Source organism: Gopherus flavomarginatus, chromosome 2 (genome assembly GCF_025201925.1).
Source record: "Gopherus flavomarginatus isolate rGopFla2 chromosome 2, rGopFla2.mat.asm, whole genome shotgun sequence".
Classification (NCBI taxonomy): domain Eukaryota; kingdom Metazoa; phylum Chordata; order Testudines; family Testudinidae; genus Gopherus; species Gopherus flavomarginatus.
This window is the reverse complement of record NC_066618.1, coordinates 224,745,317-224,760,773: the sequence shown is the minus strand read 5'-3', so window position 1 is coordinate 224,760,773 and position 15,457 is coordinate 224,745,317. Positions and strand designations below refer to the sequence as shown.

The following is a 15,457-nucleotide window of genomic DNA, read 5'->3' as shown; positions in this document are numbered from 1 at the left end:
CACTGTAAAATAGAGATAATTTCTCACAGTGGTGTTTAGAGATGTAGCTCTGAAACAGACTGGGTTGAGAAGTGGTAAGGATTTTTTGTGTAAACAAAAAGCTTGACTAGTTCTGTTCACTTCAGAATGAAGTCGTTGTAGAAGTGCACAGCATTCATATTCACACTCAGATTTTGCATTACTTTATGTTCTAATTTTTTGTAGTTAGATTTTTTAAAAAACTGAATGATTTCTATTGAGAGAATGTCTCCTAATGTCCCAAGTTTGAGATTTCAATCAACACAGGTAATTGACTGAATGTGTGATTTTAGGGAATTTCAAAAATCGAGACCCAAAAATCACCGCTGGGATAGGAGTCAGGATGGCTCAGTGGCTGAGCGATTGTGATTGGGTTAGATTCTCACTCCATGCCTTCTGTTCCCTGAATCAGCAGGGACTGAAAGTGATGCAGAAGCTGCTATGCAGTTGCTGGGCAGAAGGGATTTCTTAATGCTAATTAAAAAACAAACAGTCTTGATGAGTTCCAATGACAACCCCTAGCCAGGCCTCCTCAGCTAAAAAGACAGCAGAGGCAATGTGCTGAAGAAATTGGGCGACTTCATAAAAACTACCCACTCCCCAGTACACTCAACCACCCACACTCATAAAAGATTACATTGGGTAAAATTTTATTTGAGTGAAGAGTATAAAGCAGTGACTGGTGTATCTGTCCCCTCTTGGAGATAGAATTTTAGCTAGCAAGATTATCATTTGTGGTCAGTGTGTTATTTCTAACTAAAATGACACTTCATAAAAATAACAAATTGCTGGGACCTAATGGTCTTTGAATTCTATTTCTAACGCCGGTCTCTATTTCTGTTCTTCTTGGTTGCTTTTCTTCAAACAAATCGAACTTCAGGATTGAAGCAGGAAATTTAGATTTAACCTCAGGAGTCGGTGTTTTGTCTCATGTCTGCTGTAATATGATGCAGATGGTAGGACTGCTGTACGTAACTCAAGATTTTATTGAACTAGCCCTCCTTGCTTAATAGAAAACATAGCTAGCTGCAATGCACATTAAACAGACAATTCTGAGAGCAGTAAGCTTAAGAATGTATATAAGTATATTTACAAAATACTTGGGATGCTTCTTCAAGCTGCAAGTCCTCCAGCTGTTTGATAGAGAGGATGGATTTTTTTGTAAGGATAGTGAAGGAGAGACAGATGAGGGCTAACCCCCCACCACCCCAAAAAATTACAATCTGAACTGTTCTTTTATTTTTTCTCCTTTTGGAAGATGGTTGAAATTTGGTATTTATTAAAGAACATACAGGCTATATTGACTAGTCTCCATGCAGCTAGTGCAGTATTCCTTAATACAACTTTATCCTGACTCCAATATCCCTACTCTTCTAGTTTTCCTTTGTTGAGTTACCAATCATTCCAAATCATGCTAAAGACTTTGGTAGTTCTACAATGGGGACAAATGACTGACTGGTGAAAGCCAGAATCTCTTGAGGAGACAAGAAACCCTGCTGTGCTATGTTGACCCCAGTATATACTATCCTAAATTTGTTTGCACATCTTCTACAAATAGAGGATCCTGCATCCTGAATTTCCTTGTTTTTACAAAAATTGTTACAAAATGCTAGTATTGTGAAACCAGTAGAGTACTTTTTTATAATTAAGATTTTAGGAAGTTTAAACTTATAAACTCAAAGCTTACATCACCAGAGGGTGCAATTCTACCTCGTAACAAACTATTAGTCTTGCACAATTTTAAAACACAGACATTCTGACAATTATCCAGCCATATAATCATGAAACTGAGGCAGAGCCAACCTATTGAGACTTCAAGCAACAAATAAGCCATCTGGAAAACACTTGATAGGTGGTCAGAAAGGAAAATACTACATAGACAAACAGAAAGGAAAGAAGGTACGCCACCAAAGATCACAGGAGTACCGCATATATCCACTGCCCATCATGCTGACCAGTATTGTCTGTTTCCTTGTACACCCTGGTCTATTTCCATCTGTTGTCGCATACTTAGGGTTGTAAACTTTTTGCACAGAAGCAGTCTTTGTACAACACCTAGCATAGTGGGGTACTGATCAATGGCTAGGGCTCCAAGGCTATGGTAATACAAATAAACACAGATAGCTGCTGGCATAGTTATGCGAGGGAATCCCTATTCCTTTGCCAATTACCTCAGACTCAAAGAAGAAGAAAAAAGATTTTTTTAAAAAAGCCGCCCGTGTTTTTAAAGTGAATATCAAAATGACAATCAGTCAAATGATGACAGGAGTGAAAATAAATCATTGTAACAATGGAATATAAAATCATATTATAAACAAAATATTTACATATTAAATTGCCAACCTACCATTTTCCTAATAAGCATATTGATCTATAAATAATTTGACTTCTGTGTTTATAGTTAATTATCTATTTCAGCTGCAAGTTCTTTGTGGTAGATCTGTCTCTTATGTTAATGTACAGCGCCTAGCAAAATGGAGACTTGATCGTAGCTGGAGCTAATCGGTGCTACTATAGTACAAATAATTACTGAACTGTGATGCAATCTTGTAGTAACACCATTACAACACACTCTGCTCTGAATGTCTCTTAAAAGCTTCTACTGCTCATCTTACAAAATGCAGAAATCTATATGGTTAACCATTTGCAGCAGCATCACTTAATAAAAATATATTGTTTAATAGTGATAATTATATAGCTGCAATCAGCCTTTGACCTCAAGTATCAGAGGGGTAGCCGTGTTAGTCTGGATCTGTAAAAGCAGCAAAGAGTCCTGTGGCACCTTATAGACTAACAGATGTATTGGAGCATGAGCTTTCGTGGGTGAATACATGCATCTGACGAAGTGGATATTCACCCACGAAAGCTCATGCTCCAATACATCTGTTAGTTTTTAAGGTGCCACAGGAGTCTGCTCCTTTGACCTCAGTTTACACACCCAGTAGAGAATTCTCTCATAACAGAATAGTTCAGTTATCATGTCAGTAAAGATTTGATACCATCAGTGCAGCATGTCCATAAAACATCATATATGAATCTTGTTTCTTTGCAGGCTGCAGTATATTTCTTTCACTTCTGCAGACACTGTACAACATTCGTAAGTAAGTGCATTAACATAAGTGTCATACCATCCTACTTAAATCATTGCATTTTATGCTTTCCTCACAAGAGAAATAAATGTAACATTTGAAAAAGCTATGTTCCTTTCAGTCAGCAACTGGTGCACAGATGTGCTGTGTGAAAACTAGACTACAGAAAAAAAAAACCATCTGTAACATTGGTTTCTTTTTCATATTTATAACTCTTCCTGTTTCCCTGTCACTTTCAGTCCTCCAGACACTTAGACTTGGTCTACACTACAAACTTCTGTCACTATAACTACATCACTCACTCTTGAGTGCCACAGTTGCATCAACCTAACCCCCAGTGTAGACAATGCTATGTATATGGAAAGGCTCTCCCATCAACATAGCTATGGCCCCTTATGGAGGTGGAGTGCCTACGCTAACGGAAGAAGCTCTTGGAAGTGTTTCTCCCACCGGCCTACAGTCTAACCCAGTTCCTCTTTATAACTCCAGTTTTTCAACAAGCAAATTAAACAGATGTATGCTGTTGGTTAATACTGTGTTTTATTTGCAGTCAGATGTGCTCCATGATTTTCTCCAAATGTTATTGGCCACTGTAGGTAAATTATTGTTGTTGAGTACCTTACACTCAATACACCATCTTATCCTCTTTCAAATCCCTCTTTAAAACTCACCCTGCCATGAAGCATACAGAAAAATACCATCAGATAATGGCTAGGCAGATGGCAAGTTGTGATTATTGCTAACGGTGTATTACACCTATGAAATTGTATGTACAGCTAGTCTATGCTAAAATTGCCTGTTTTAATTAGACTGTCCTGCCCTCTCCCTTATATTTGCTTGTTTATTTCATCTACCTGTTACATCTGCTGTTTCAGATTCCAAGCTCCTTGGAGGAAGGACTGTCATTTATTACATGCATATATAATACTAAGTACAACCTGGTTGAGGCCTCTAAGCATTAGTGCAATATAAATAGAATATAAAATAATACATAGCACTTAACACAGCATTTTTGTACTGTGGATCTCAAAGTGCTTTACAAAGACAGAGCCCAAGGAAGCAGGGAAGAGGAATGGACATATCCCAGTCCCTTTGCACACCAGCTTGCTGAGCTGCTGGAGTTGGTTACACCATCCAAAGAAATGGTGCAGTTTTTGCTCTTCACCTGCATACTAGGATGCTCCAAGAGACATTGTGCCTCCCGCAGCATATTTCCACCAGAGATGTCTCCTGTGTCATTCCAAAAATGGGCCTGCAACCAACCCATAATGTGGGCTTATTGGCCCTGAAAAGTGCCAGAGACCTGGTAGAATTAGTATTTATTTTGATTAGTGAATATTCTGTATTTTCTTTCCTCTCATTCTCAGCACTTTGTTTTGCTTAGCATTTTCCCTCTTATGTAATCATTTGGCAGGGCTTCTCTCAAGCCTTCTACTGGTTTATATCACTACTCTGAACAGAAAAGTACAGTAGTTCTAAACATCCAGCAAGGTCTGATTTATTGGATTCTATTGGTCATGCTCAGAAGCTTTGGTAATTAGAAATTCAGGTTTTCTGGTAAACTTGCCCTCTTTTCTCCCCACCCTGCTACTCTGAACATCAGCAGGTATTTTATCAGCAAGGGTTTTTTTTGTTATTAAAAAAATTTTTTTTCAGCAGACCTGATTCATTCTCATATATTGTAAATGTATATATTAGGGCTATCAAGCAATTAAAATTAATTGCAATTAATCAAGTGGTGTTAAACAACAATAGAATACTATTTATATAAATATTTTTGGATGTTTTCCACATTTTCAAATATATTGATTTCAATTACAACACAGAATACAAAGAGTACAGTGCTCATTTTATATTATTTTTATAACAAATATTTGCACTGTAAAAATGATAAACAAAAGAAATAGTATTTTTCAATTCACCATATATGAGTACTGTAGTGCCATCTCTTTATTGTGAAAGTGCAACCATAAATAAATAAATTTCAACTGGTATTCTACTGTTTAACAGTGCTATTAAAACTGTGATTAATTTTTTTGAGTTAATTGCAATTAATGACAGCCGTAATATTTTATATCTATCTGTCTGTGGTCTCCAACCTTTTTACACACAAAATCACTTTTTGAATTTAAGATCAACCGAGGATCTACCCCACCCCTTCTCCAAGGTTCTGCCCTGCTCCCTCCATTGCTCACTCTCCCCCACCCTCACTCACTTTCACTGGGCTGGGATGAAGGGGTTTCAGGCCCTGGGCTGGGGCCAAGGGGTTCAGAATGTGGGAGGGGGCTCTGGGCTGAGCCTGGGGTAGTGGGGTGGGGTGCAGGAGGTGGTGGGGGTTGCCAGCTCTGGGAGAGAGTTTGGGTGCAGGAGGGGATGGAGACCCACTGCCCCCACCCTGCCCCAGGGCTGCAAGCACCACCCCCCACAGCTTCCATTGGCCACAGTTCCCAGCCAATAGGGGCTGTGGAGTCAGCACTGGGAGGAAGGGGCAGCGGAGCCACCTGTCCCCCTTCTGTCCCCCAGGGGTTGCAGAGACATGCTAGCCGCTTCTGGGAGCAGCATGAGGCCAGGGCAGGCAGACAGTCTGCTGCTGTGCCACTGGATTTTAGAGTCCAGAGATCACAATCGACCAGTTGGTGACCACTGATTATATAGCCCTTCTCTCTCTAGAGGCAAGGGTCACAGTTACTGAGCCATTTTCATCATAAGCCAACAACAGAGGTGAGGAGAAGCAACCCTCCTTCGCACAGTCTCTGTTGTCTTCCAGTCTCAGTGATTAATCAGGGAGGGGAGGGGGGTGCCCAGGCCTACCTTTTACTCCAGGCTTCAGCCCAGGGACCCTAAAATTGGCAGCTATGGTAGCTGACTTTGTACAATTCCCTGGGCCACTTCCCCACAGCAGCCCCCCACTCAATATCTCCTTCACTGTTATCTCAGGGCTCCTTCCTTGCACCTGATATGGATTTGTACTGCTTCATTCCTCCAACAGCACAGCTCCCTCCTATAGCTCCTAACACCCACACTCACTGAGTGACTGGGAGGCTTTTTACTAGTTCCAGCCAGCCCTTGATTGGCTTCAGGTGTCCCAATCAATCTAGCTATCTCCACTGCCTTCTAGAAGGATCTTAATTGGCCCCAGGTGTCTTGATTAACCTGGAGCAACAGCCATTTGGTTACCATGGTACCAGGGATTTGTTTAGCCTTGGGCTAGCATACCTGTTCCTCACTACTTTCCTATAGCCTTCTGGCCTTGCCCCATCACAACACACACACAGTCAGGAATCTTGCAGTGCATACTGTATGTAAAGTTGTTCTTTTAAATCATAAGTATAAATCAATGACCTAAATCATATAATCTTTAGTGATCCAAACTCCCATTGATTTAATAAATGCTCTATGGGAGTTTTGCGTTAGTAAAGAGATTGGGTACAGACACAATTGCTGTTTATCTTACATTTATCCTTTCCTCTGACAATCAATTATTTATCCCCTTTAAAAGTAATATAAAAGATCAACAATCAAGAAAATACAAACATTAATTTTGTTATATTTTACTACTTAAAGTTGATTCCACATTACAATAGCATTTAGGTGATGCCACAACAATCATTTAGCAGAAACATATATAAAACTAAGCAAATGATAGTGTGCCAGCATTAAGTGTGATGTATAATGGATGAAAACATTTCAGCAGACTCTAGAGAAATGTGTTTCATCATCTAAATAAATAGTTGCACAGCATGTGGATTTCTGTGAAATTGGATGAGAATTGCAAAAAACACAGCTACTGCAAGTCACTCGGTATGAGGTTTCAGTTTTATTGCTAGACAGTGACGAATAGGGGAAGCTGAGCAAAGACTACCTAATATGAATAAAACAATCTAATTTTAGCCAAGTAAGAAGAGTTGCATAGGTATCCTAGGATCTCTTACAATGTTTAACTTTCTAAAACATTTGCACAGTGGTAATAGTATTTGAGAGATTCATAGACCTTGTTCAAGCTAGAGTTTTGAAATTATTGGGGAGGGGTAAATTAGATAACATGTATCTCACTCCATAAAATAGATAATTTTCTTTATTTGCAGAGCACACTTAAAAAAAACACTGAAGAAAGATTCTTTGTATGAAGGACTTCTACCTCTGGTATCTCCTGTGCTTCTGTTTGCTCTGCTTACTATCTGGGTGATTTTATCGCCGTGTGATATTTTAGCAAAAACAAACCAGGCTGTTTTTATGGATGGTTGGTGTTGTTTTCTCAAATGTTATTGTAAGTATTTTTGTGACTATGGTTTATATTTAGATACACTATTGTGTGAGTAGGATTAAATTGTTTTTACTCGATGTGAAAAAGAAAAAAAGAAAAGAGCAACATTAGTTTAAAAAAAAAAGAAAAAAAAAGAAAAAACTCACCAGAATCACTTTCACTCCTTGTGCCACTGGAATTAAGTGTCTAAATAGTGTGTCCACATTACACCCTGGTTTATAAAAATATACTTCACCAATTGCCTGAAATGTTGAAGCTTTCAGCAGTGTTAGTACAGGTTTTTTGATATTTATTCCAGAATAGAGTAAAATTTTATAAGGTTTCTCTTTCAGGGCTTTATGTACAATGCTGTCTTTATTTCATGAAACATACCAGATATCCTCCAACATGTAGGTGTAATTGAGTACTTCCCTGAGTGAAATTCAACTCAATTTAGAGGACCATCACAAGTATTATAGTATACGTAATATTTTGAGAGCATAAGTGATGCTTTGCGATGCTCCTCCGAATTTCTCTGACATTACTTATTCATTGTGCCCTAGCACCCTCTTTCTTCATGTAATGTAGATGGAAGATAAATCTTTGTGAAGTAGCATTATGGAATACCATGCAATAAAACTGAACATAATTCTTAATGCTCTCATTGAAATCAGGGGTTAAGCCTTGATTCACTACAGCACTTGATTTCAATGGGACTTAAGCACGTTTTGCTAAATCAGGCCCTAATGTTGAAAAATTTGCCTGCCTCAGGACAAACCCTGAATAACTGGGCTTCATGTCTGGCACTAAGTTTTGGGAACATATCGAATCCATATGCCTCAACCTGCAAAAGATATCGTACGACTCCATTAAGTAAATAGTGCAACTGAATATATAAGGATGAAAAGATTTTTTGAGAATGATATGAAGTGAACAATTAACTTCATACAGAGACCTGCAAATGCACTGAGATGTTCAACAAACATTATAGCTGTGTACACCTTTTCAGTATAATTGTTTCTTCACAGGTAAATATATTTCAGTTGTTTGACAGGAAGATGCACATTTTACAACATATTTTTAACCATACTTCTGGTATAATTTGCAGTACACAGTTTCACTATAAAAGTGACTATCAATCAGTACTATGCTTATTGTAATAAAGTGCATATGTATTTATTACTATAGTATACATGTTAGTTCGGCATACAGTACCACCAAATATAACATGTACAGAAACTGAAGTTTCCTGCATTACAGGAGATGTGAAATCTTGTCAGTTCAGGATGGAAGCCATGAGTGCTCATTAGAGGCCTCTAAACATTTATTTTGTAAAACCAGAAATGGCTATTCATGGATAGTGCTGATGTTCAAATAGCCTTTTAAAAATATGCCTCTGACAGTCACAACTGAATTAGCTCCATCTTGGAGAGTGCACTCAGCCGTGTGAGGGGTGCCTCATTTTTCAAGGGTACAAGCTTCTTTGTACGAATGTCATACAATTGACATTTCTAAGAGAGCTGTGCATGTTCTTAAGTGAGAAATAAGGATTTCCTGCTAGTGAGGGAAATTGACAGGCAGTAGGCAAATATTAAATAAGCATCTCAACCAATGAAGAACAATAGAGTGTCAAGATACTTTTAAGGGGCAAACAACAAGGAGAACCAAAAGTTCCTTGTTACTCTGCAGTTTATTGCGGCTAATCAGTGTAGTATGTATTTCAAGATCCTGTCTTACTGAGATAATTACTGCTGAATTAGAGGGTTACATCAATTAAAATGTGTAAATAAATAGTAATTGAAACCACTAACATTTCAAAAGCAAAAACAAACATCTTTTTTCTCCTCCCCATCAGTATCTTTTATACATATTCCCTTCAGAGACTAAGTAATGGTTGTCATAGCAATAGAGGTTCACCCTGAGATTCCGACACACTGTGTTTTCATTTTCTGCCCTAAAGACCACAAATTGCAGCCCACTTCTCTATCTGCCAGTATCTTGCACGTCTCGTTCCTTTCACAACATATTTATTTGTCCACTGGACACTTTTGACTTCAAGCCTGTTTTTAACTTGACCTCAAAACCATGCAATGTCAGACTTGGTAGGTAAAGCAAGGCCTCCTGGGGGAAAGAAAAAAGAGAAAAGCCTGTAATGGGAAGCTCTAAGAGACAGACAGTTCCCAATGTTTTAGCATCTAACTGGAAAAAAACAAGGCTTACAAAAAAAGGTATCTACCAGCAGCTTATCTCCAAGAGACAGCTCTTTCCCCCCACCTCCCGACACACACACACTACTCCTTTGGCAGGGGCAGTAGCCCAGTCTTGGAGCCACTCCATTCACCCCACTTCTCTGCTGTTTGAAGCACAAAACTTTCTTCCCTCTATTCCGAGGGACCTCAAAGGCATCCTGGGAAATGTTCAGGCAACATTGTTGGCTGGTCTGAGCACACAGTCACAGAAGACAAATGTCACACTTCTGTCTGAACTAGAGGCATGCTTACAAACTCCCCTGAGACAGGCAGAGATTTATATTCAGAATAACAGAACACTTTGTATTGAGGATTTAGGATGGTGGATGGGAGAGTCTGAGCCCTTTTGGATCTTCTCATGGAGTTGGGTGTGGAGACTGCGACTGCCTGAGGGATTTCAGATTCACTGCTAATAAATGGATGGATCGGAGGTGAGCATAACTATGGACACAGTTAACAGGGAGTTCAAAGTGGGAGAAGACTGAGGACATAGACTGAAATATAAAACAACTAGAATACATGCATGTTTAAGATCATCATAGCCAAAACAGAATTCTTAACCATTTCCCTGCCCCCACAAGCCATTCTTCCTCCCTCCTGTCACAATGGGCATCACCATCTATCCATCCTCACCATTCAGGCTCATAACCAGGGCATTATCTTCAGCTCTGCTCTTTCTCTAGAGCCTCTGATACAGGCTATGTCTAAATCTGGCCAGTTTTTCCTGAACCCAATAATAAATACTAAAACAATGGTATCAATACTAATATAATAGAAAAAGAGAGACTCATGAATAACCTTTGAAAGACAAGTATACGCAGTATGGCCACTAAGGTCCAGATGTGGAATACAAGTCAAATAAAAATACTTGTAGCATTGGAAGGGTGTAAACATTAAGGAAAGAGGAATTCGGTGGGTTCACACATGGGAATGAGGTTAACAGGATGGAATTAAGAAAGAAAATTTTAACCTATCAAGAAATATTCCTAACACAATTAGCTTGTGGAATGGGAATAGTGGACCCCACCTTTCTGAAGCTAGTTTAAATGGAACCAAAGCACTGAGAATAGATTGTAGGAAACGATTCTGAGGGAAATGGGTTAGATCAGCAGAAGAGTCTTAATATCCCACTTCCATTTTTATCTGACAAACTCAGTTCTAACCTTTTTTCTACTGTCATCTGTAGTGACTAGAATAGTTCAGGTTTAAAATAGTATATTATTTATTGGCCAATATATCTCAGAACTAGTAAATGACTGCAATTACAATTCTTTATGCACAATCTAGTTTGTTGATGCCTTATGTTAATAGAAGTAATTTATTGTGATGGAAACTGGGAATAATGTGAGTAAACATTACAAACACACTGAGAATTTAACAAATCAGTTTTAATGGAAAATCATATTTAACATAATTAACAATGCATATTCCACCTTCTGGATATATACAGTTGCTCAGCAAAAAGATACTATGTATGCAATAGGAAGATTACTGTAACTTACTCTCATTGATATACTGCAAAGCACAACACAGCTCCCTAAGTGAATTCTAAAACTGATTGTATTTTAAAAGGGACACTGTCAATTTCAAGAATACATTGTAAGCAAGTAAGTTTACCTACACTTTTAATAATTTCACCTTAAATTACTGAATGTGAAATAAATTCACATACTTTACTTTTTCCATTTCTTTTAGTTTCCACAATGAACCAGTGAAGTCAGTGTCACCTTTACTTTCAGAGTCTTAATACTGTAGTGTTTGGATTTCAATCTCTACAGGGGAATAGACTTTTCATTTGATTTTTTTTTTAATTTGTGAAAGTATTTCTATTGATTTTAGGATTTATAAACACTAATTTTTACCACAGTTCAATTTTGCACTAAACTTAAATTGACAAGGGGTAAAATTTTCAAAAGTGCATAAGTGATTTGGATGACTATTTCATTTTCAAAAATGATTTTGGCTCTTAAGCCCCATTGAGTTTCAATGAGACTTAAGCCATGTTTACACTACAGCACAGTGCTGCCGTAGTGCCATGGAGTAGATGCTTCCCACATTGATGGCAGGTTTTTTCCTATCATTGTTGGTAATCCACCTCTTTGAGAGGTGGTAGTAGGTTGACTGAAGAATTTTTCTGTTGATTTAGCTGCACCTATGGTGGGGTTAGGGTGACCTAACTACATTGCACAGGGCACACATTTTTTCACAGCCCTAAGTGATGTAGCTAGGTCAATCTAATTTTCAAGCCTAGATCAGGCCTGAGGCCAAATTCTTAAAAGTATATAGACACCTAAAGATGTAGAGAGGTGCCTCATGGGATTTTCAGAAAGTATCTACACAGCTAACTCCACTGATTTAATGGGAGTTACGCAACTAGCGGCTTTACAAAATCCCATTAAATCCCATTTGAACCAACTGAATTAGGTGTTTTTGAAAATCCTACTAGGAGTCTGTCTGGATCTTTAGGTGCCTAAATACCTTTAAAACACTGACCCACAAAAGCCTACATCACCTTTGAAAATGGGACTTAGGTGCTTTTGAAAATGATATCCATGTTTTGGTATTTAGTCATTTCAAGCTAAGAGAAACTTTGGTAAAGGATATGAAAATTCATTTAGTGAAAATACATAGAAGACCAATAATATTACAGTTTCAGGATCTCAATAAAACACTAATACTTTTGATTTATACAGCATTTTATATGTTCACTCATCAGTTTGACCGTGATCCCTCTATCTCAATCCATTGCTCCAATGATTAAGTTTGATTTAGTATTACATTTTTGAGTTTCTGTGAAAACAAGTGTCAAACCAGCTCCCCTCTATGTAAAGTTGTTTTTAAATTCAAGTGTAACATGTCAAAACACTGTCTTTATAAAATATATGTGTTTTAAATTACATGTAATAAAGTGCTGTAAAAATCACAGCCAATAAAGGAGCAAAGACAATCATTTATGGTAAATCTCAGTCTTGGAACTACCCATGTTTCCGAAGCCACATGCTTTTTCAACTGAAAATACTCTAGCAGACAAATTAACACGCTTCCTTTAAATAATTTGCTCCAGTACATCTTATCTGACTGATCACATTATTCTAACAGTGCAGAGTGATAATTTGCCAGATGGGCGACACCACATCTGAAGCTTTCCACTGACTCCTGTTTCCATTAGCTCTTGTGATCTACACAGCGGTAACAGGGTTCCTGGGCAAGAATGAGGAAATGGCATTTACCATATTCACTACGTTAGTGAATCTTTAGTGGCTCGAAATACTGAAGGGACAGTGATTACTCTCAGCTAAGCCTATCAGAGTCATAATCTTTGTTGATTGGTTTTACGTAACAGTTTATATGTGTCCTACATTTTCCCCAGCCTCTTCCCTAGGGGATTAATCCAATGAAGTCAAAACAGACTAAAATACAAAACATAATAATAAAAATGGTAATTTTGTTTTGAATGTGCAAAGCAGCATTTCAAACATTTAATCTATGTTGCCCCCTCCACCATCTCCCATGTTAGAGATACCATGATGTCATTGTATGTATGTTCTAGGAATATCTTCCAAAAGCTTGCAGATTAGCTGGATACCGTTTGAATTTATTGTTGGCATTTATCACCATCTAAGTTACTGATCAAATTCATTCTTCTGCACTCAATAGCATTTTGTCCTACCGATGTTGTAGAATAATCCTTAAAATGTGCCTCAATTTGACTTTGCTTTAAGAGCAAATGTCCCAAATAGCAAACATTTTGTTTAGAAAATATACAGCTGACATCCTTTTATTGAAGGCCTGCTGCTGCGTGGTATGGGGAAGCTTTGCCTCCTGCCTTGAAAAAAATGTTCCCTTGTCAGTCTGTGGATGCAAGTGCCATAATAGACTTTAAAACATATGTCAATCCAGGCCAAAATAGCACAGATTAGATCTGAATTATTTGGGCCAGATTCACTGCTGGCATAAGAGGGCCTAATTCTATTCACTTCTTATGCCAACTGTGAATCTGGTCCCCAATGGCTTAATTTCTCATCAATACACATGAGGAATTTAAAATAAAAACTCACTAGCTTTAACGCTTAGAATTCCAAACCTAAACTCCCAATGAGTGGGAGTACAGAGACTTTGAATTCTTGTGCAGGTACAATAATGTTTTCTTATCAAAACACTCAACCCTCTTTAATTTATCTTTTGGAGAGACAGTTGAGTAAGGATTTCAACATTTACATCTTTTCATTGAAGAAACACATTCAAGAATAAACATCTTTGCTGTGACCAGAGCATAAACCTTACCATGGAGCTTCTCATCTGTGTTTCTCTGATAAAAATAGTGGTACTTTGTTGATCAAAATAACCAAAGAGTATAATGGATTAGATATGCAAACTGCTGAGACAATGAGCTACTCAGCAGGGTTCAGAGAAAGCTAGCTCACTAATGAAAGTATCGCTCATCATTCTGCTGCCTATGTTGCCTATCCCACCTATCCTATCTTCTTTCTCTTTGCCCAGAATATCAAGTCTGAACTTCTTGTCCCTACCTTTGAAGCCCTGCACAAATCAGTCCTTGGCTAGACTACATCACTGAGCTTTTTTAATAGTGCCCTCTCTCCATTTCTTCCATTCACCAATGAAGCCAGTTTTGATGTCCCCTACACTTCTTTCCCTGGCTCATATCTTTGTGCCTGCTTAAGTGATGCCATATTTGTGTGGAACTTCCAATGTGCCAGCCACATTCCATTTTCCTCCCAAAGTCTCACTTCTCCGACACTGCTCCCAAATACTAACCCATGCCATTTACTTCAAGTTAATCAGCGACGAGAATCAGATGAGGAAACTGCAAGCAAAACAAGACCCTTTAAATCCCATACTCTTTGGTTTCTCAGGGATCCTTGTCTGAGCTGTTATTCAGACTGCAAGCTCTGCAGGGCAGGGATCGCCCTTACATTTGTGAATTATACAGCACAAAGCACATTGTTGGTGCTTATCTAAGTAACAACAAGCAACATACCCCACTCTAAACTGGTTGTTTATGAAAGAAAACTTGTCCACTACAAGGCTTTGAAGATTCTCTGAGGGCTTGTCTACACACGCTGCAGTGCATCTGGTGGAGATGCTCTCTATGCCGACAGAAGAGAGGCTATCCCACCAGTATAGTGCTGTCCATACGAGGGATATATGTCAGCATAACTTATGTTGCTCGGGGGGTGGTTTATTCACACCCTGGGCAACGTAATAATGCCAACATAAGCTGTAGTGTAGACATAGCCTAATCTTGTTGTGAAGGTAGGGCCTGAATGCTAGAGTAACTGGGCAAACAAATTTGCAAAACCAAACAGACAAAGTGAATGGCCAGTTAGATCCTTTGTACACAGTATTTTTTCAGCCTCAGCTGTGTATGCAATACATACTAATCAGCTCTTTGCCTGCATTCTTGACTATCTAGGCTAATCAGTCTTCTGGTGCATATAGCAGAGTTCCAAACTCCTGTTGCTATTTAAAATACATTACTCAGGTTATAGGGGAAATAAGACTTTGCGGGTGGAGTGGGAGGAGGTATCATAACCTTAGTCCCAGATTTGGACCTTAGCGTCCAAAATATGGGGGTTAGTATGAAAACCTCCAAGCTTAGTTACCAGCTTGGACCTGGTACCTGCTGCCACCACCCAAAAAATTAGAGTGTTTTGGGGCACTCTGGTCCCTCTGAAAAACCTTCCCTGGGGACCCCAAGACCCAAATCCCTTGAGTCTCACAACAAAGGGAAATAATCCTTTTTCCCTTCCCCCCTCCAGGTGCTCCTGGAGAGATACACAGACATAAGCTCTGTGAATCCAAACAGAGTGAATCTCCCTCTCTGTTCCCAATCCTGG

At 38.6% G+C, this 15,457-nt stretch overlaps 1 protein-coding gene and 1 pseudogene across 1 annotated transcript in view; one reads left to right on the top strand and one right to left on the bottom strand.

Moving 5' to 3' along the window:
• The window catches only part of LOC127044712 (ethanolaminephosphotransferase 1-like), a 52,714-nt pseudogene extending 39,857 nt beyond the window's left edge, over positions 1-12,857 (top strand).
• LOC127045671 (serine/arginine repetitive matrix protein 1-like) overlaps positions 1-15,457 on the bottom strand; it is a 190,592-nt gene that overhangs the window by 163,655 nt on the left and 11,480 nt on the right. The window lies entirely within an intron of this gene.